Genomic DNA, 20,608 nt, shown 5'->3' on the forward strand with positions numbered 1-20,608 from the left:
GAGTATGAGGTCCACTTTACCGAGAAGCGCAAGCGAGCTTATTACTGACTCTTTCAAATCTTGTAGACTACGCAACACAGTAAGAAGCTGATTCCATTCAGTGGTCACATCAGGTTTTAGTTTTTTGGTGCAAACATTCATTGTCAATAGAGATTTGAACCTGGCGCAAATAGTCGGTTGCTTCAACACTACGTCTGTAAAGCTGACAATATTTCTAGCCTTTTGGACGAGAGGCAACAATTCAGCAGTATCGTTAATGGTACCCCCACATCAAATTTAGAGTATGTGCGAAGCACGAAACATGTGTCCATCCTGTACCTACTTGGGACGCAGCATCCTTTACGTCCCAAACTACATTTGCTCGATTATCAGTTACTACAGTAACAACCTTTTCCTTTGATCCCCCACTCAGTGTCAATTTTCATAAGGTATGTCTTAGTAGCAACAGCAGTATATATATATATATATATATATATATATATATATATATATATATATATATATATATATATATATATATATATATATATATATATATATATATATATATATATATATATATATATATATATATATATATATATATATATATATATATATATATATATATATATATATATATATATACATATATATATATATACATATATAGTTACGATTAAGCTAGATTACATTATCTTAATTTATCTCTGACAGATAGCTACTTTGACTTGACAGAATTTTTCAGACTGAGAAAATTCACCCTGTCTGATCGGCTAGTTTAACATCATTTGTTGTTTACTTTTCATTCTCAGTTGGTAATATTTCACGCGTATCTGACTCGGGAGCCGGATTCGAATTCTTGCAAAAAAGATGCCAGGGTAAGATGTAAGATAAGGATAAATAAAATCAATTATAGATGAAAGAATTAAAACCTGTGAAGAATCTGAAAGATATACGCTGAAAATTTGCAGAATTTTCATGTGGTGGATTTTCCGTGGGGAATATAGGGGGTTAGAGACCCCTAAAAAATATCGGTTTCGATACCATGTTTCGATTTGGTCCGATATATCGATATATCAATATCGATATCAAATATCGCCCAACACTACATTGAACACCTCTGCCGAAGTTTATACGATGACCATAGATCAGATCAGTCAGTTGGTTTGTGGATGATCGCACGAAAAGATGTGTTTTTTTCCTAAAGGCAAACAACTATATCCTACTACAGAGAGTGATTTGAAGGTAGCGATTTTTATACGCAGTTCGGAAAACCGAAATTTCGAAGGAAAGTTCAGTTTGGCTAGCCGATACTTACCTCATACTTCGATACATCTATTAAAAAAAGCTTCTCCGGTTTTGCAATACAAAGACAGAGTCAAGACACCACAAATTTTCACGAAACATAAACGGTTCCATAGTGATACTATTCTTCTCACATGGCCAAATCAAATCAGTTTCTGTCTTGAAATAGATCCTTTATAATTCCTTAGCTTTCTATGAGCAAGGTGGAGGGAGGAATTATGTACAAACGCATAAGGTAAGTATCATCTGGGCAAACTGAACTTTCATATGAAAGTTTTGTTTTGGTGTTGCCCTTATTACTTATGTTGGTACATATATTAACAAAAGCTTAGATTCCAACCGATTTGATGATGGGTTCCTAAATCAACTTATGTAAAATTGTACTTTCAAACTTAAATATTTGAATGTGTAAACTATAAAGCTGTCTGAACTACAAAAAAATGTACAGCATCGGTTCTATCTTCTGTTTCATGAAGGTAGTGTTGTCTGGGAGTAGACTCCGAAGACAGCCAGCAGCAGTCATTATATCAGCAAGTGGTACTGATTTTGATAGCGCCCATGACGCCGCCATGGATCTTGTGTCGTGTGCTTTCCCTTTTCTACACTCTTGTTTCGCTGCATCATATGCCATAGTTATGGCCTTCTTTATCCAATAAGAAATGGTTCCAGCTGCCACCTCTTGTGGTACTATTTCAGAACAGGGAATGAAAAACCTTTTTCTCCCGTTTCTGACCACCACGTTTGCTATTCGCTGTATATAGACCCGTAGTATCTTCACTGGACGCAAAGCTAGATATACATTTATAACGGAAAAAGAGATAGTAGAAGGCATTTCCTGAGGCTTCACTATTTCGGGTCGAAACGAAGGGGGAAACTCAAGAGTAACTGAATTATTTAAAACTTTTTCTGTACTGAAAGACAAGTCATGTATTTCACTCCTTCGACGGCCAGATGCGATGGCAGTAATGAATAACGTCTTAATAGTAAGATCTTTCACATCAATATTCCACAAGTCAAGAAATCATGAAATTCTAAAATATACTTGAACGAGGCCAAGATCCCTGCAGAAGTGTCATGTTGTGTCCGCGGTGACTCATGGCAAATATTCTGCATCATTTTTTTCACAAAAGTATCTTTGCTGATATCTGTCCATGTAACTAGCACTAGTGTTCTACGTATTGCTGTTTTACAGCCCTATACTCTTGATGATATAAGATTTTGACTAATCCTTAGGTATACCATGGAGTTTGAAACTGCCCCAAGTATTGGCTGTGAGAGGATTAATCTTCCATTCACTACGCCAATATATAATCACGTGCCATTTTCCATTGTACAAGTCGAAAGCAAACTGTTACTGAGACTGGGCAAGTGTACGGGCTGGTTTCTTAGAAAATCCCCTATTTTTGTTTCAATATTCAATATCCTCCAACCATGTAAATTTAGAGTCCTTAGTGCTGAGTGGCAAATTTAATTATACCAGAGGAAATCTCCCTAATCTTTAATGGGCATAGAAAAATTTACTAGCAGGCTGAGAGTATTTATGTACACAGCTTGGAAAGACGATTGTGGAGTAATTAGTATTATTCGGTAGTTTAGACCTTTAAACCTTCTCCCGAACTTTTGGGATCAGGACAAATGGAGGAAAGGCATAGTTGTGTTTTTTCGACCAATCGTGGGCAAGGGCATCTGTTCCGATCGCAAGAGAATCTAAAACTGGTGAAAAATATATGTTGATCTTCCGGTTTAATCCAGTTGTGACTAGATTGACTTCCAGTAATCCGTACTCTTTAGAAGAGGCTATGAACACGCTCTCATTGATACTCCATTCCCTGGGGAAACCTTTTGCTTCTTCTGACAGTATGTTAACTACTAGATTAAGTGACCCTGTGATGTATCTGGCTCTCATGAGAATGTTCAAGGCCCTGATTGTCTTGAAGAACTTTATTAGTTCCTTCTCTACGGAGAAAGAACGGGCTCCACTCTCTTTACGTGTCTAATTGACTACCGTCAAGTTGTCCGTCGATACCACGACTACCTCGTTTCTTAGCTCCTCCGCAAAGGCTTTGATTGTGTTGGCCACGGCTCTCATCTCAAGGCAATTTATATGAAGGGATTCTGGAGACCAAACCCCCAAAATGTGTCTTGATGTTGCCCCTCTAGAAAGCCACCTCATCCATAGACTCATCTGTCAGTGAATACCAATTGGGAAACAATAGGGGTCTTGAGAGGGAGGAGTTTACTCAGCCAGTCATTTTTGTGCTATGGCGACAATTTCTCTTTCCTCTCTTTTATAATTAGGATATTTCAGTATATGACGTCCCAAGATCTGTCCTAAAATCTGAGTATTAGTAACAGACAGTTACTAAAATGTTTTCTGTTAGAACGAATTGATCTTGAACCTGCATTGATGAGTCCAATCATCTTCATCAGTTGCCTTATTGAAGCATATAGATTTTCCAGAACTGCCTTGATTCCGTATATCAAGCTCTGAATCTTTTCTAGGGCTAGGTACACCCTCCTTACCTCCTGGTCTACTAGCAACCCGAGAAAAATGATCCGTCACATGGGTTGCAACTTTGATTTCTCGCTCAGCATGAACCCAAGTCTGTGCAGAAGAATCATCATGGTCCTTACATTGCTCTGTACTACCGCATTTTGGTGGTCGTGCAGAAGCCAGTCGTCCATGTAAGCATGCAGTTGGATGGCTTGAAGGTGGCAATAGCTCACGATGACACCAATCACGCGGCAGAAAACAGGTGGAGTTGGTGTTAGTCCGAAAGGGAGCACCTTGAACTGATAGATCTGGTTTCTGAAGGTGAACCTTGGATGTTTCCAATAGCTCTTGTGAATGCCGATATGCCAGTAGGCGTCTTTCAGATCTATTGATGCTGCCCAATTTGATTCCTGCATCGCAGTTAGTATTGTGGCCTGGTTATCCATTTTGAAAGTTGTCACGTCCAAGAATTTGTTTAGGCAAGATAAGTCTATTACTGGGCACCAACACTTGTTTTCCTTTTTCGGAACCAGAAAAATCCGACTGTAAAAACCCGGAGACGACTGAGTTTGGACTTCCTCTATTACGCTTTTCTCGAGAATTACGGCAATCTCTGATTCTAAAATTAGCAGCTGATTGCTTGACATATTTGATTCTTTGATTGGGTTGCGTACTAGAGGAGGGTATTTTTTGAAGTCCAGATGGTAGGCTTCTTTGATGAAGTTTAGGACGAACTTGTCGTCTGTTATGCTTTTTCAGTTTTCTACAAAGTTAGACAGACGATTTCCTATAGGAAAGCGATCTTGAATTGGTACCAGGAACAAGTCATTGAGTATTTAACTGTTTTCTTCCTACAGTTTTTGGGGCCGAAATGAAGGTTCAATCTTTTTTGTTGTTAAGGGCTTCCCTTCCTTGCTTGGTACAACATGGCTGTTTTTCTCCATATATTAGCTTCTTTTGTATTAGGCCACAAAGTTTTTGTCTGTCCTGTTGGAGTTCATATTCTCTCTTTATTTGCCGCTTATACTGAGCTGCTGAAGGGTTGGAAAACAGTCTACTTTCAACCCTGTATCGCCTCATTCTATGAGCTAAGTCCTCAAAGTCGGCGGAAAACAGTAACTTAGTTTCCAGAGATGATGATCTAAATTCATTCCTAATCTCTTGAGCCAAGTCAGGGATTGATTTCAAGATGTTATCCCCTCTCATGAGCATCAAATTTGAGCATATTCTAGAAAGAATATTTGAAAGGTGTTGCTGACATCTATTGATAGATTCCAAGAGCTTCATCAGTTTTGGAATAGTGTCAGGAGAGACATTCTCTGCCTTTAACATTTTTATGACAGTACCTAAAATAAGGTCACTGTATGACACCATGCTCATAGCCGCTCGGGTGGAAGACTCTAAGGCCAAGAATGATTTTCTGTCGATCGATATGAATTTTCTGTCCTCTACTTGTCCAGTTGGTGACAACAAATTGAACTCTGGGTTGACGCGTGGCGCCTGTGAAGCCAAATGTGTGTCGTGACATTTGTAAGCTTTCGCTCGGCCCGGTGTATCGAGAGGATCGAAGAAAGTACCACGTTCTGAGAATGACTTATTTTTCTTTGTTGACTGCAGTTCTTCTGAGCGCTGCTTGACGAAGTTTTTCAGCATTGGAGAGAAAGGCAACGTGATAAGCTGTTTTCTCTTGAATGACTCAATTGCCGAAACCAGCTGTGCCGCCAAGCGAGACTGTTGGACGGTAATGTTAGGCCTGGGGCAAATGGTGTCACCCAGTACTTAGTATACAAGGTCCAGTGACTCTGCCAAAGAGACCTTGTCATCTGTTCCGGGATCAGTGTCTACCATTGACTGCTCGTCATTGAAATGCAAAGAATCATTGTCGTCATTCTCAGAATTGCCATCACCTGTATCTTCTCGGTCTCTCGAAGCTGTTGTTGAGGGGCCCTCAGCCCTGTTAGTGTTGGAGGTGTGGTCACGCTCAGAAAAGGATCTTCCATCACTTTGCAAACAAAAAATCTGTGACTTCATATTTTATATTTCATCCTGTAGTGATTTCAACATTTCCAAAACTGCATCTTGATTATTCATCTATATAAAAAAATTAAACTTATTTTCAATTTTTTTTTTTTAACATATTTAAACAATTACAATATTATAAATACATAATTTTATCCAACTATTGTCAAAACTGAAACGCATTTTTCAGATTTTTCCGGCATTCTGTCAAAACTTTTCAAAGTACTCAGTGCAACTGTCAGTATTAAAAAAAAAAATTTGAAAGATAAAGTTATTGATCCCGAATATATTTTTGCCACATCTATAACATAAAAAGTACTTTTACAACCAACTGATTATTAACAACTGTCAAAAACTGAAACATATTTTTCAGATTTTTCCAGCTTTCCTTGCCAGAAGGCCTATACGCTGTAGGCATTATAACCTTATGTAATGGTGGTCTGTACTCCCTAGGCGTTATGTCCTTATATAAATACGGCCTGAACGCCCTAGGCGTTATGTCTTTATGTAATGACGGCCTATATGTCTTAGGCGTTAGAACCCTATGTGATGACAGCCGATACGACCTAGGCATTATGACCTTCTATAATGACGGTCTATACGCCCTAGGCGTTAGGACTTTATGTACTGACGGCCTATATACCCTAGGCGTTATGGCCTTATATAATGACGGTCTATACGGCCAAGCTGTTATGATTTTATGTTATTTGTAAAATATAAACTTATGAAAGGTATTATCCATACCCAAATACTGGATTTACCGCAGCTAAACCATTAAAATACAAATAATTATCTGGCCTACTAACCACCAGGCTCAAACATAAACAAACTATAAACTCATTTTCTTTTTTACTAAATAAAAAATGTTTTATATGTTGAATTAAAACCAAGAAACTACCTTGGATAGTGTCTATGCGTCTCACCCCTTGTACCACAAAACAGAAGCTGGTCTGAGTTGGCCATGGAGAGGGACTGGATCGCTGTAGAAACGTTTGTTTTTCGGTGGAATTGTGGTGTCTTGACCCCGTCTTTGCATTGCAAAACCGAAGAAAGCTTTTTTTAATAGATGTACCAACGTATGAGGTAATGGCGACGCCAAAGTATACCTTGCATTGTCTCGCGGCTTGGAGGTCAAGTTAGAAATTTCGAGAAAGGGGGATACGAATCTTGGGGGAAGAGGGCAATGCATTTTCTCTCTGAGTCTTAAAAACAGTACACGTCACAACTTTTTTATGACTGTTGTTACGGTAGGCTCTTTGGCTAGTTTTAAAATGAGTATTTTAATATAAATATTTTAAAATTATATTAAATTTAATTAAATTAAATATATATAGTGTTTTTTTCCAACTATTTCGTTGAGTAAAAAAATTACATCAAGCCAAAATAAACTAAAATATAAAAAAAAGACGGGTTAAGATAGAAGATTGAAGAAAAAATATAAGATACATAGATAGAAGAAAAGATTAGATGAATAATAAAGATAGATCTAAATAATATAGAAGAAAACGGATTGAGTCAACCAATAGAATTTATATTATTCATAGTGATGGACAACAAATCTAATTTTTACGAATATTATTGCATAGCATCTTATGAATTATTGAAGCAGCTCTAAATTTACATACTAAATTTAAAAATCTGAATAGCCGATCACTTTTAAAGACAAAAATTTTTAGGTTATATTATTAATCTTTGATGACGGGTTGGTTTTTCGGATTTTACCATGCTGGGGTAGCCTCCTTTTTCTTTCTCTTTCTATACGCTATTGTGTTTTTGGTTAATCTTTTTTTCTTTTTTTTTCCTCTTGTATTTTTTATCGTTATTTTTTTTTGTAGATTTGAACAGATAGGCTTCTTTTCGAGCTCAGCTCCCTTTTGGCTTTGTTCAGCTATTTGGGTTTGTTTATTTTGTGTGAAATTTTTGTGTTAAAAAAATCTTATTTTATCAGAAAAGAAAGAAAAAAGAAGCCCTGATGACAATCCAGCTGCCTAAGCAAACTAAGCAAAATTAGACGTTTGTCAGAACGCTGCTTCAGAAAACAGTTTTGCACTAAAATATTTGCCACGTTAAAGCATACTCTCAGGTGACAGTGCATCTATAAGGTTCAAAAATCGTTTAAATATTTTCTGAAAAAAAGGGTTAATTTTATTGAAATGGAGTAAAATTTGCACATTCGTGCATTCGCTCCCTCTTAAGGAAATTATTTAATCTTGTCTCACTAGAGACAAATTGAAATGACGAATTTTGTAAAATTGTCTTACAAATTTTTATATTTTCCTCAGTCTGGTTTTCTTCTGGGTTTTCTTTGAAGGTGTGCCTAATAACGAATTGTTATATGCTCTCCTGCTGACACTAAAAGGGAAAAAATGTTCATGTTCGTTAAAACTCCGGAATTTAGAATTCCAGTGAGAAGAAATTACCCAACTGTACTCTTTTTTTCTTCTTTTGTTTCTGCTAGAACATAACAAAAAAGTTTGTAGAGATTTTCCTTCGTCTATTGCTTGCAAATTAGTTAAAAATTTCCTTCATATTTGATAATATTTATTTCTATGAATCGTGTAATTTCTTGTCTTTCACAAATTTTGCCCTTTTTTCTGTATTGTTTTTGAGACTATACCACAGAAAAAAAATCCCTTCGTGTGTTCCTGTCGACATTGAAAAGAAAGAGCTTTCTATTTTGTTAAAGTTTTTTGGGCTTTAGAATTCCCAGTAAAACGTGGCACACCTGTACATGTTGTTTCCAATACCAGAATGTAATAAAAAGATTTACGGAAGTTTTCTTTCATCCATTGTGCACGAATTTGGTAACAATTGCTCTACGCATAGTTGTGTCTATATATAGGAAATTTTTTAATTTCTTATATTTCCCACAAATTTTGTCTTTCTTCTGTGTTTTCCAGGGGGGGGGGGGGGGTAAACGCCGGCCACCGGTTGTTAGATTTCCACTCGCAGATAATATTCTTAAGAGAGTCTTGTATACTTATTAGCTTCTTATAACCGTTTAATTTCCCTCAATAAAGGGAAATTCTCAAATAATCAAGGATCGTTTCTAAGCAGAATAATTAAGTTCATTTTCAACTGTTGTTATTAGCTCGTTATCAGTTGCTTGTACTGCTGAGAAGAATAGCCCCTTCGATTGTATATCCTACTTCCGTGTTTATCCATGGGGTAATTATTATGTATTGGTTTGATTTTTCTTTTATTTCCCTTTTGATTTTACACCCTTACCAATTATGGTGTAAATCATTTCTCTTATAGAGCTCTCTTTTTTATATACTACTAGACTACTACTAATAACTCACTGCAGCACCAAGCCACTTGAGGCCAAAATAGGTACACACGCTCTTCGTCCATCTAAACCTATTTAAAGCCTCCTTCTTTACATCCTCCCAAGAAGTTCTGATTTCCCTTAAATCCTTCCTTATGATCTTCTCTCACTCAATTCGGGGACAACTTGTTTTGCCCTAGATGGTTGACCGAAAACACAGTTTATATAATTAGCAGTATGATCATTCTCTATCTCACCCATTATAAAAACCCGGACCGGGGTGCGAGTGCTCTGGTGAACGTTTTTGCAGATATAAACATAAGTGAAGTCAGATTTTTTCACGGGTACACAAGTCAGATTTCTCTTGGACGCGAAACTTGGCTTCAACGTTGGAACACTAATTTTGAAGAAACTAATTTTAAATTAATTTATTTCAATACATACATGAAAACCGGTAGTTAGTAGTGTAATGTTATTATTAGATGTTTTTAGGAATTAAAAATAGGTTTCGAAGTCTTCAAGTTGGTTTCAAAGGCATTTTGAGAAAGTTTCTGCCAAAATACGTGTTCCAGGGTAATTGGACCGCTGATGGCAGATCAAATGAGAGGAGCTGTTTGTACGCGCCGATATAAATATATATATATATATATATATATATATATATATATATATATATATATATATATATATATATATATATATATATATATATATATATATATATATATATATATATATATATATATATATATATATATATATATATATACACATATATATATACACACACACATATATATATATATATATATATACATATATATACATATATATATATATATATATATATATATATATATATATATATATATATATATATATATATATATATATATATATATATATATATATATATATATATATATATATATATATATATATATATATATATATATATATATATATATATATATATATATATACTACGAAAACTTTACGAAAAAGAAAGTTTTTTGTAAAGAAAAGTAAAGGCCATATTAAACTTAAGATCAGTAGAAATAGAAGCCTACAATAATTCAAACTCAATAGGACCAGAAATTATTATTAAAGAATAAAAAAGGAAAGGAGAATAATTGGTATGGCGGTAACACTGCATATAAATTTATATGAATGTATATATAGTGGGCTGTAATAATGCAAAAGGTAAATATAACATTGGTTTAAGAATGAAAAGAAAGACAAGGAATTAATTTACGACGATAATCAATTAAAAAATAAGTTTTATTTGAACAATGCCATAAAGCGATGACATTTGATTATGATGTTTGGTGCTTCGCATCGATATTTCAGTTTTAAAAGTTTTATCAATTTTTTCTCAAAGGGAAATAACGTGGTGGGCATGAATGTAGACTTGCAGCTAAATTAAATATAGTCACTTCCACTTTTCATATCTGTTTATTGATATTGGTTTGATTTTTATTGTCTGTAGTACTGAGGAGCTCATTAAGGAGATAATCAAACACAAATTTAAAAAATTTTTACCCCTTTGTTAAAAAAAAGGGTTAATCAAATATTTAAACTACTAAAATTAAAATAATTACATGCTTGTTTATTTTCCTTGATAGGTACGTCTCTCGATTTCCTGATTCTTAAATTTTACTTCGTTATATGCACGTGTGCGCAAAAAAAATCTTATAAACTGTTCATGGGGGAAGTCCTCGCAGCCAGTTTCGCAATTCAGGTCTTTGCACTCAAGCCATATTCGATTGATTGTTCCCGGTTTCCAGCAAGAATTTCTATAATGTTTGAGGAAAATGGAGTCACAGTCTTGCAGAAACAAAACGACACCTAGCGAAGGAGCTGTAAGGTTGGATAAATTCAGGCTTGACTGCTCGTAGGCCTTTTCTGCCATAAAAGAATAAACTTCGTCAAAAACTTCACTATCACCTTGAATAAGCTTTGAAGCACACATCGGACACTTGTGCCAAGTCAGCAGCTTCTTAACACAAAAACCAACGATATATGTAACCAAGTAACCTTGGCTGGCTCACCAAGTTTTTTTTCTGCTTTCGCAATTACGAATAATGCACTTGGTAACCATTTCTCAGTGATTGACGAAAACAGACTAATCCGCTAATGCAGAAATAAGTGGGAGGAGCTTTTTGTTCGCACTGAGAACGAAGACCAGAAATGATATGCGATAAGCTTACTGTCTATAAACTGTGACCGAAAACGACAATCTTTGGCAATACAGGCGTAATGTTCGTTTGAGTGTCCTTCTTTTTCTTCCTACTAGTCACATACCCGTTGTTTTCAAGATTTACTTCGTTGGTCTTAACCCTCAAAAAGCCCTTTAGCTAGGGCATTGTGGTGTCTAAAACGCTCAAAGCTGCATGGGTAAGTTCGTCACATTCTATGTAGCTGAACAAAAACACCACAGAATATTAAATGCCGTGTATCAGAATATTAATATTAGCAGAATATTAAAAGAATTATAGGTACTTTCCCATTATATGGGCACTTCTAAAAATTCAAGTTTGGCTAATGCTAATGAAATAAAACAAAGTAGGATGAAAATAAAATAGTTAGAAACAAATTTGGGCTATATATTTGCACATTAGGGGGGGGGGGTGGGGGGTAAAACATTGCATATATTAGATACGTAACCTAACCTAGGTACTTTTGTCCCCCCCCCTAAATCCCAAAAAACAATAGTTTAAATATAGTTCCCAGAGTGAGAAATCCCTGAATACTTGTTTATACAAAATCAGATAGCATAAAATCTATGCTTTTGTCGAGTGGATGCCTCGGATTTTCGTAACTGGATTTTAGAAGTGCCCATACAATGGGAAAGTGCCGAATTAAATTTTTTTCATAGTTGTCAAAATTTTTCTGTAACTTTTGTTGAATCTATTCAGTGGTTGTGAATCTTGATTACAAGTAATGCACGGTCGTTCCGTTCGCGTACAGTTTCCGGCACTAAGTTTAAGCCTCAGATTGTGTATTGGAAAATCGTTGCTAACAGGAGTAAAATAAAGCATTAGTGAAACTGTACTCAACCTACTGCGTCCACTCCGTCTTATCTTTATTTGGTTTGTTTCAAATTTTCTTAAAAAAATATATCCGAAATCTCCACTTAGCATATTTTCTGTATTTGAGATTTTTACTTTATTTCCAACCATGGTATAAGAATAGAAAAATGTGCAGAATTGTGATGCTTCAGATATAACGGAAAAACTGGCCCAGTTACCGAAAGAGCTGTCCGAGTCTGCTATTTCAAAGTTTTAGCCACTTCATGGTCTTATCATATGTTTTGTTCTAGTTGATTGTTTTATTCTTTTATTTAGGTCTCTCTTTTTTTTCTTTGTAATTCAATAGCACACTTTTGTCCTGTTGTTTATAGTGGGTTAAAAATAAGTTACTATTATTATTAGCTTCTAGAACCCTAAGTATCAGGCAATAAAATGCTAGGATTCTGTAAATTTTGGGAAAATAGATCCTTGCCTGTTTCATATAGCCCGTAGATAAAAGGACACTAGAAATTTATAAGAGAGAAATCCTACCATGAGTTTGATACGAGTGGTGCAATACGAGCGGTGCCATACAAACTTGATGGCACCACTGACAGTACAGTGGCCCACCAAAACTAGAAACTATCAAAACAGGCTTAATGTTACAAAAGACAACATTATCAAGAGAGCCCTTTATACAAGGGCGGATTCAAGGGGTGGTTTTAGCGACACGCAAACTCCCCTCCCAGAAGGCTGAAAATACACTGATTACAGGGTCGGAGGGAAAAATATCTTAAACTTAAAACTTAGGCCTAAACTTAATTAAACTTAATAACTTTATTAAAATTAAACATAACTAAACTTCATGAACTTTATTAAACTTATTAAACTTAAACTTAATGAACTTTATGTGTTTGGAATCAGCATAAAAAGCCAATTCTTTCGACGTTTTAGTTGTTATCATTTTTTTCTTTTCTTTTTTTATAGATTTGGTTACTATTAGCTCAAGTCGCTCCTTACGAACTGTTTGCTAATACACCGTATGTTCTAACTGTATTTTGGAATATAGGTACATTATTCCAGAATCCCTTCTTTTCTTCATTATTTTTATTTATTTTAATCTCACTTTGGCTATTCTGTTTTACATGTGGGGAGAACTTCCCAGGGTGAATTCTCCACATGGGGGAGTTGCTTGGGGGGAATTCGTCAGATCCCATATAGCACAAAAAGAGCCCAAAAAGTACAAATAATATTCTAATTAACATCTGGGTAACGCTAGTTTATTTTTTCGAGACAAATCTGAGTTTCCTCTGTTATCATTTTCCAGTCTCTTTACTACATTTGTAGATTGTCATTTCCTCTTCGACATCTGAAGTGACAGAAAAAGAAATAAAGTGCTGAATCATTTAGTAGCTAGACTTGAGTTGAGTCTGTCTCGTCTGATGCATGCTAAAAAAAACTGCCTGCTCATTAAGCTAAGCACGAATTTGACTCAGCATTTAAAAGAAACTTTGACTGCTCAACTACGCCTTGAAATCATATGATTAATGACACTTTCTAGTAAGAACAAGGTTGAAGTTAGAAATTTAGAAAGTCATCAAATGCTCTTTCTCAAAGGGTTAATCTGCTATATTGCAATAAATTTTACTTGTCACTCCAATGATATATTCATAATTTTTACAGTTAACATTGAACCTGTTTTGTTATCCCGTCTGGCTAAAACCATTGTTCGAGCGTTGTTATTGTTATTGTAATTTTGTTGGCTATCCTATTTAGCCCTATGTTATTGTAATGTTTATGTTGCTTTATTATTATTATTTTATACACAACAGTATTGTATCATACCTGCGCAAAGCAGGAGCGCAGTCCTTAAAATAGGCCCGAAGTACCTCCTGGAAAAATAAAAAGAAATAGAGCTTAAACTTGAAGTCTTTTCATGTTTTGATCCCCCAGGCTAAATCTTCTAATTAATCTAAATTTATAAAATTAATCTTATAATTAACAAATAAAATGTAATAATATCCCTGGTGGCTGTGCTTTTGTGCATCTATGATACTATATGCATATTTGCAGATACATATGACAGCATTTACTTTCAAGGGGCGAGATCTTGTGGGGTGGGGGTGGGGGGATTCAAAGAAAACTCAGAACCATAAGAATTCTGACAATTTGGAAGTATCATGGGCCTAAAGACATCCCCACTCGTGTGCATTCGTACTCAGACGCATATTGTCAAGCCGTTTAATTTTTTTTTAATTTTACTGATTTTATTCCGCCACGACAAAAAAAGGACGGAGAATAGACAAAAGGCAAAACAAAGCAAAGAAAAAATATATTTCAGAGAATAAACGCACAGCTAGGAACTCTAATAAAGACTGTAATACAAATTAATATGTTTAAATCAATGCCCAAGAATTTGGCCTACTTCTTGACCAGCCACTTTTTGTTATATTTTTTAATAGCCTGAGAGATCAAACAGTTCGTGGTAACGAACTTGGAATAGCCCCGCTAGATCAAATCATACAAAAACGAAACTTATCGCTTACTTACTCCGCTTTCCACAATAATCTTCCTCCTCAACTACTAACCTATTATAATATTAATAGGTTATGGGTTATTTCGATACCAGTAGATACATCAAAAGAACCGGATTTGTATGTTGATTTCAAATATATAAGTTTCATCAAGTTTAGTCCTACCCATCAAAAGTTACGCTACCTCGCTTTTTACGCTAAACTTTGACTCTGTCTCACAACTTTATTTTTTTAAACAATAAAAAACTTTCGCGTAAAGAGCGAGGTGTTGAGGAGGGGACAGCTCATTTCATCCACAGAATAATTTCTGTTCGTTTTAAGTTTTAATGTCGCTGCTTACTTTCAGTTAAAAAAAAACTTTTTTTTTATTTAATAGCTAACAGGATCTGCAATTTTTTATTTTTTATTTATTGGCGTGTATCTATACCAAATTGGTAAACATATTAAATATTTTCCAAACCGGAAAAACAACGAAGGTATTTTTGGTTGACCTGATTTTGTAAGAATTTTCCAAAATGTGCAATATATAAGATTTGTGGGTGGGCTACTAAATTGTAAGGGCGCTACTACGTATCAAATGATGGTTAAAATAAATTTTGCATATGACGATTGAGGCGTAAGATGCCGGAACTTGGCAGCTAAGATGATCAATGAGAAGAATTGGAGGGCCAGAGGAGGAGCCTAAAAGTGCTAAGAGATCAGGTGGCGGAACTTCTGAGCTTCTGAATTCTACTAGGTATATGCATTTATATATTATAGGTTGATCCGATAAAAAAAAATTAGGGGGGGGAGGGCAAAATAGGTTGATCCGATAAACTTGCGTTAGGAGCTGGAAATTAAGATGCTCCCATTTTTTAACACATTTTTAGTGATATGCAGGATATTAGAGCTTTGTATTTCCGTTATTGTAGATATCTTTTTGTATTATATTACATACTACTTATTTTTCCAACGGTTAATTTTTCTAGCGGTTGATAGTAGCCTTTCTTCGGTAAAAATGATTAATACTTTAACATAACTGAAAATTGATGTAGGTAATGTGGATTTTGAGCATATCATAGGTATGTTATACGTATACGAATTAGTAGCCACATTCTAGCTGATGCGTCACCCTGTGGCCATCCTTGCAATTAGAAGTAACAAGATCTTAGTGAATAGTTAATGTAAATCAACCGTTAGAAAAATAAGTAGGATGTAATATAACAATTCGCAGATGTATTCTCATAGAAATCAAATTCTTTTCCCACGTTAGTACGCAGTTTTTACAACGCAAATTTACATTCGCTCATTGCGCTTTGTGCACTTTTTTGCTCATTTTTATTCCACACTGTGCGTATTATCTGCTTTTTTTGCATATTCTTTGCTGTCTTGAATTCTAAACATCGCTCAGCAAAACTTTCGCATGAGAAAAATCACTGATCAATAGCTTACTGATTGACAACGAAAATATTAAAGTACTGTACCAAGGACAATAAAAATGAAATCGGAATCTTTGAAGTAGTTAAGAACTAACGCAACGATTTGTATCTTTGCAAATTCTGAAAAAATGGGTATTTAATTTCTGATGAAAAAACATCAATATATAGCTATACAGTTTTTAATAGTAGCGGGTGCAAAATTGGAAAAAATGGATAAAAATTAGCAAAAAAAGTAGCTAAAATCATCCAGCCTCAAGTAGCCTAAGATGGTGTTGCTTTCCTTAGGAGGTGTGGTTGTCTTTGGGGTACTTGTATGATAGACGCGTTACCGCTCATGTTGTTCATTCATTGACGCATTATAGAACCGTTTTTTTTCGATAGTTTCTTTCGGCATAGCGTGAGACAAGACAAAGAGAAATGACAGAATTGATGGGAAATACATAATTTGGGCTATATAATTGCATGTTAGGGGGGCGCGGTGGTGGTGGTAAAGTATTTTGACAGTGTGAAGTAAAAAAACAATTCTTACTACATAATATGAAGAATAATTGTACCTAACACATTAGATATGGAAACCCACTATGCTTTACCCTTCCCCCTAATTTACAAATATATAGCCCAAAATTGTTTCTAAAGTATTACATTTTTATCTTGCTTTAGTATATTTCATTAGGATTGAGCGTCAGAGAAACATTTTAGAAGAACATTAGGTAGGGCGTCTATCATGCAAGTACCGTCTTTGGAATCAACAGACTGTTAATATTTGAATTTTTACGGACGAAAATATTGTCAAATTTAACTAATTAATTTTGCTTATTTATTTTTACGGTTCAACGTCGTAACACTGTCGAAAATCTGATACTCTTTTACAAATTTGGCATAACTATAGCTAAGGTGAGTGAGGAGGCAAAATGATTTTTCATTTTAATGTCCTTGGCACCTTAAATTTTCTGCCAATTTACAAACATACTTTCGAGTATCAAAATATATCTTCGAACTTGCTTCGGGGGATAAGAGGCAGAAGGGGCAATTATTAACAATGAATAAAAATATAATATTTATTATATATGCATTATTCGTTATAAAAGACAAAAATTCGTGGATAACACTTAAAAAGATTGCGGCATGTGTTGTCTCTGTTATAGAATAATAATGATTTTGATAATGATTCCCAATTAATAACGATTTTGACTTCATGTATTTCGAACCTAAATTAATGTAGGGAAATAATTGCTTCTTGGATCCAAGCAAGAGTCGGCCACAATTCCATGCAGGAGTTGGCCACTTCGTACTGTGATTAAATTTTGTTTTAAATGCTATTTAATTTATTTATAGAACTTTGTTGACTTTTTCGCAAACTTTTTTGCATATTATGCTTAATATCTATTTTTGGATCTTCTTTGCTGTCTTGATTTCTAATATCGCTCTGCATAACTTTAGCATGACCAAAATAAAAGATCAATACTGATTTAAGATCAACAACAAACGCAGTCTTATACATGTAGCTTTCTTTTCTTTGGTTAGTCCATGCTTTTTACTCGGCTGAATTACATTCGCTCCTTGCCCTTTTAGCCATATTTTCCCGACTTCATTTCAGTTAATTTTTGTATTGTGTGCCTTTTTTGTTGTATATTCTTTGCTGTCTGGAATTATAAATACCGTTCCACAAAACCTTAGTATGAGGAGAATCTTGAAACGATAGTGAATGACTTTCCAAATTTGTTTAATACTTTCTCAATTGGGTGCAAATAAATAAGAAACTGAATGGAACCAATCTTGGTGCTAAAATAGGCCATCAAATATATATACTTTTTGTCATTGTTTTGTCTTTCTTTTCGTTGTCTTTCTCTTTTTTTATATTATACTCTATTTGTAATTGTAATTCAAACAAATTTAATTTAACTTCAAAATGAAAATAAAAATGGACAAGTTGTCCTTGAGCCGGTAAGAGATCCGGTATTGCAGACCCTAATTGTGCCATTGGTAGTGATGGGCGATAATTTAACTTAATGATGTATCGATATTTTTGTTTTCGATAATTTATATATCGATCTCGATATTCTGATTAGTTTTTTGCTCAGATTAACTCTTGGTTTTTCCAAAGTTCAACAAGAAAAATTGTAATTAAAGAGCATTTTGCAAAAATTTTTACAAACTGCAAATAAAATACAGAAAAATACTTCGATTACATGAGCAAATATACCAAAATCCCAGATTTGAAATTACTCGGGTTCAAGATAAAGAGAAGTAAACTATTGGATGTTCAAAATCAGTAACATGTCAATATTTCATCCTGAGAATTGATTCTGCCTTTCATAGATTAAATATAAAAAAAAATTTTTTTTTTGTGAAAGTAAGGAGCAACATTAAAACTTAAAAAAAACAGAAATTATTCCGTATATGAGGGGAGTAACCCCTTCTCAATACCTTGCTCTTTAAGCCAAAGTTTTTTTGTGTTTTTTGAACTCTAATAAAACGGCCCTTGTGTTTTCAGAGTTGTTCTTAGAGAACTGGAACAAAAATTCCAAATTTGACGTAAAAAGCGAGATAGTGAGGAGGGGGCATTCCCCTCATATAAGGGGTAATTTTGTTCACTTTTAGTTTTAATGTTGCTCCTTACTTTTAGTTAAAAAAATAGCTTTTTTTAATTAATTTCTTATTGTTTTTCAAACAATACCGTAAAATCCACCTCCTCTCTCCATATTCCCACCATCCCCCCAAAAAATTAATCATTGGAGTGTTCATCCTGCGTAAGATCCCCCTTTCCCCAGACAATTCCATCCGTGCCGAAAATTCACCCTAGAAAATTTCATGCGGGCAATACCGCATGGAAATTTCTTTTCAGCCTGCTTTAATTTGAAAAAAAATGTTTTTCTTCTAATTTCTAATCGTTTTTCAAACAATGCCGGAAATCCTCCCTCCGTGGAACTTTTTTCCTGAATATATTCCCCTCCTAATGTCCCAATAGGAAGTTTCTCTCGCGGAAAATTCCTTCATGGAAAATTTCTCCCATGGAACCCCCCTCTCCCACGGAAAAATCCCCAAAACAATTTCAACTTCTTTGAAAATTTTACCCGGGCGATTTCTCCGGGAATATCTCAGCATGTAAAATTGAATTGATAAAGTAAAAGTAATTGATAAAGTTCCTACGTGAAATTGAATTTCACATAGGAATTCTGGTAAATTCCTCCGTGTAAACTTTCGCTTTGAAATTCCTCCCGGAAACTTCCCTCCACATAGAAAATTCCCCCATGGAAAATTCCCCCTTCCTGAAAAATGTCTATTTACTTCCCAATAACAAATACTGTATTTAAACATTACACAAATTTCATAACTTACAGCCCTTTCCTCTAGGGATTGTGGGGGATCTTGTCATCCCCAGAGGCACGATTATTTGATATTTCAACTATGCTGATCGCAATGACTATCTCAAAATTTTGATTGGATGACTTTGTGGAAAAGGGGACATGGGAGGGGGTCTAGTTCTCCAATCTTTTCGGTCACAAAATAGAGAAACAAAAGTTTTTCGATACAATCACCCTGGCAAAAAAAATAAATAAGTAAAAAAAAACACGCATTCGTGATCTTTCTTCTGGCAAAAACTACAAAATTCCAAATTTTTACAGATGGAAGCTAGAAACTTCTACAGTAGGGTTCTCTGATATGCTGAATCTTATGATGCAATCTAATGGTTTTCATTAAGATGAGTTGACTTTTTAGGGATGTTTCCACCATTTCTCGAAAGTCTTGCAAATTTTCTCAGGCTCTTAGCTTTTGATAGGTACATCAACCTTGATGAATTTTACATATCTGGAATCAGCATTAAAAGCCAATTCTTTTGATGTTTCTACTGTTATTAAAATTTCTTGTTTCTGAGTTTTGGTTTCTATTGGGTCGACTCGCTCCTTACGAACAGTCTGTTATCAGTTTGTCACAAATTGTTTGATTAACTGATCTGGCTTGGAATCTACACTCAGAAAGGGCACTGGTGGCGGGCATTAACATTAATCTTATGGCAACTTCGTATAGGCGTGGCTATGGCAACTTCGTATAGTAGTGGCTAAATCACAGGGGCTGTCGCGGCGATTGCATCTGTTGATGCAGATTCTAGCAAGGTCAAATCCACGGGGGAAATATATAATTTCTTGGAACGCAAATCGAGGTATGTGGCAACCGTGGCGAATGTAACTTGAACATGGCCTATAAGCAAAGAAGGCATTTTATCTAGCCAAGCCTTTCGGAGGTCCTCCGTAACATTTGAGAGTCTACCCTCACTAAACGTAGTTAAAGTTTTATAACAGGCTATGCCAATTTATGGATACAGCTATGCATGCTGTTCATCAGTATGCATGAAGACATTACTCTTTTTCTTCTTCTCAGTCATTCGCGAAACAATTTTCTACATTGGATCTTCTCTCCTGGACGTTCGCCGGTAGATAGCCTACCAGAAAAGCCAAAAATATCAAAATATCGATTTCGATATCAATATTTACGTTTTAATATTCGGTATCGATATTTGGTCGGATAAATCGAAATTGATATCCAATATCGCTCAACACTAGCCATCGGCAGATGCA

At 35.0% G+C, this 20,608-nt stretch overlaps 1 long non-coding RNA gene across 1 annotated transcript in view; it reads left to right on the forward strand.

Annotated features, from left to right (window-relative positions):
• The window catches only part of LOC148955884 (uncharacterized), a 53,804-nt gene that overhangs the window by 25,465 nt on the left and 7,731 nt on the right, over positions 1–20,608 (forward strand). The gene's annotated exons all lie outside the window — the stretch shown is intronic.

Source organism: Artemia sp. Qi Xiang Cuo, chromosome 1 (assembly GCF_049724085.1).
Source record: "Artemia sp. Qi Xiang Cuo chromosome 1, ASM4972408v1, whole genome shotgun sequence".
Lineage (NCBI taxonomy): Eukaryota > Metazoa > Arthropoda > Branchiopoda > Anostraca > Artemiidae > Artemia > Artemia sp. Qi Xiang Cuo.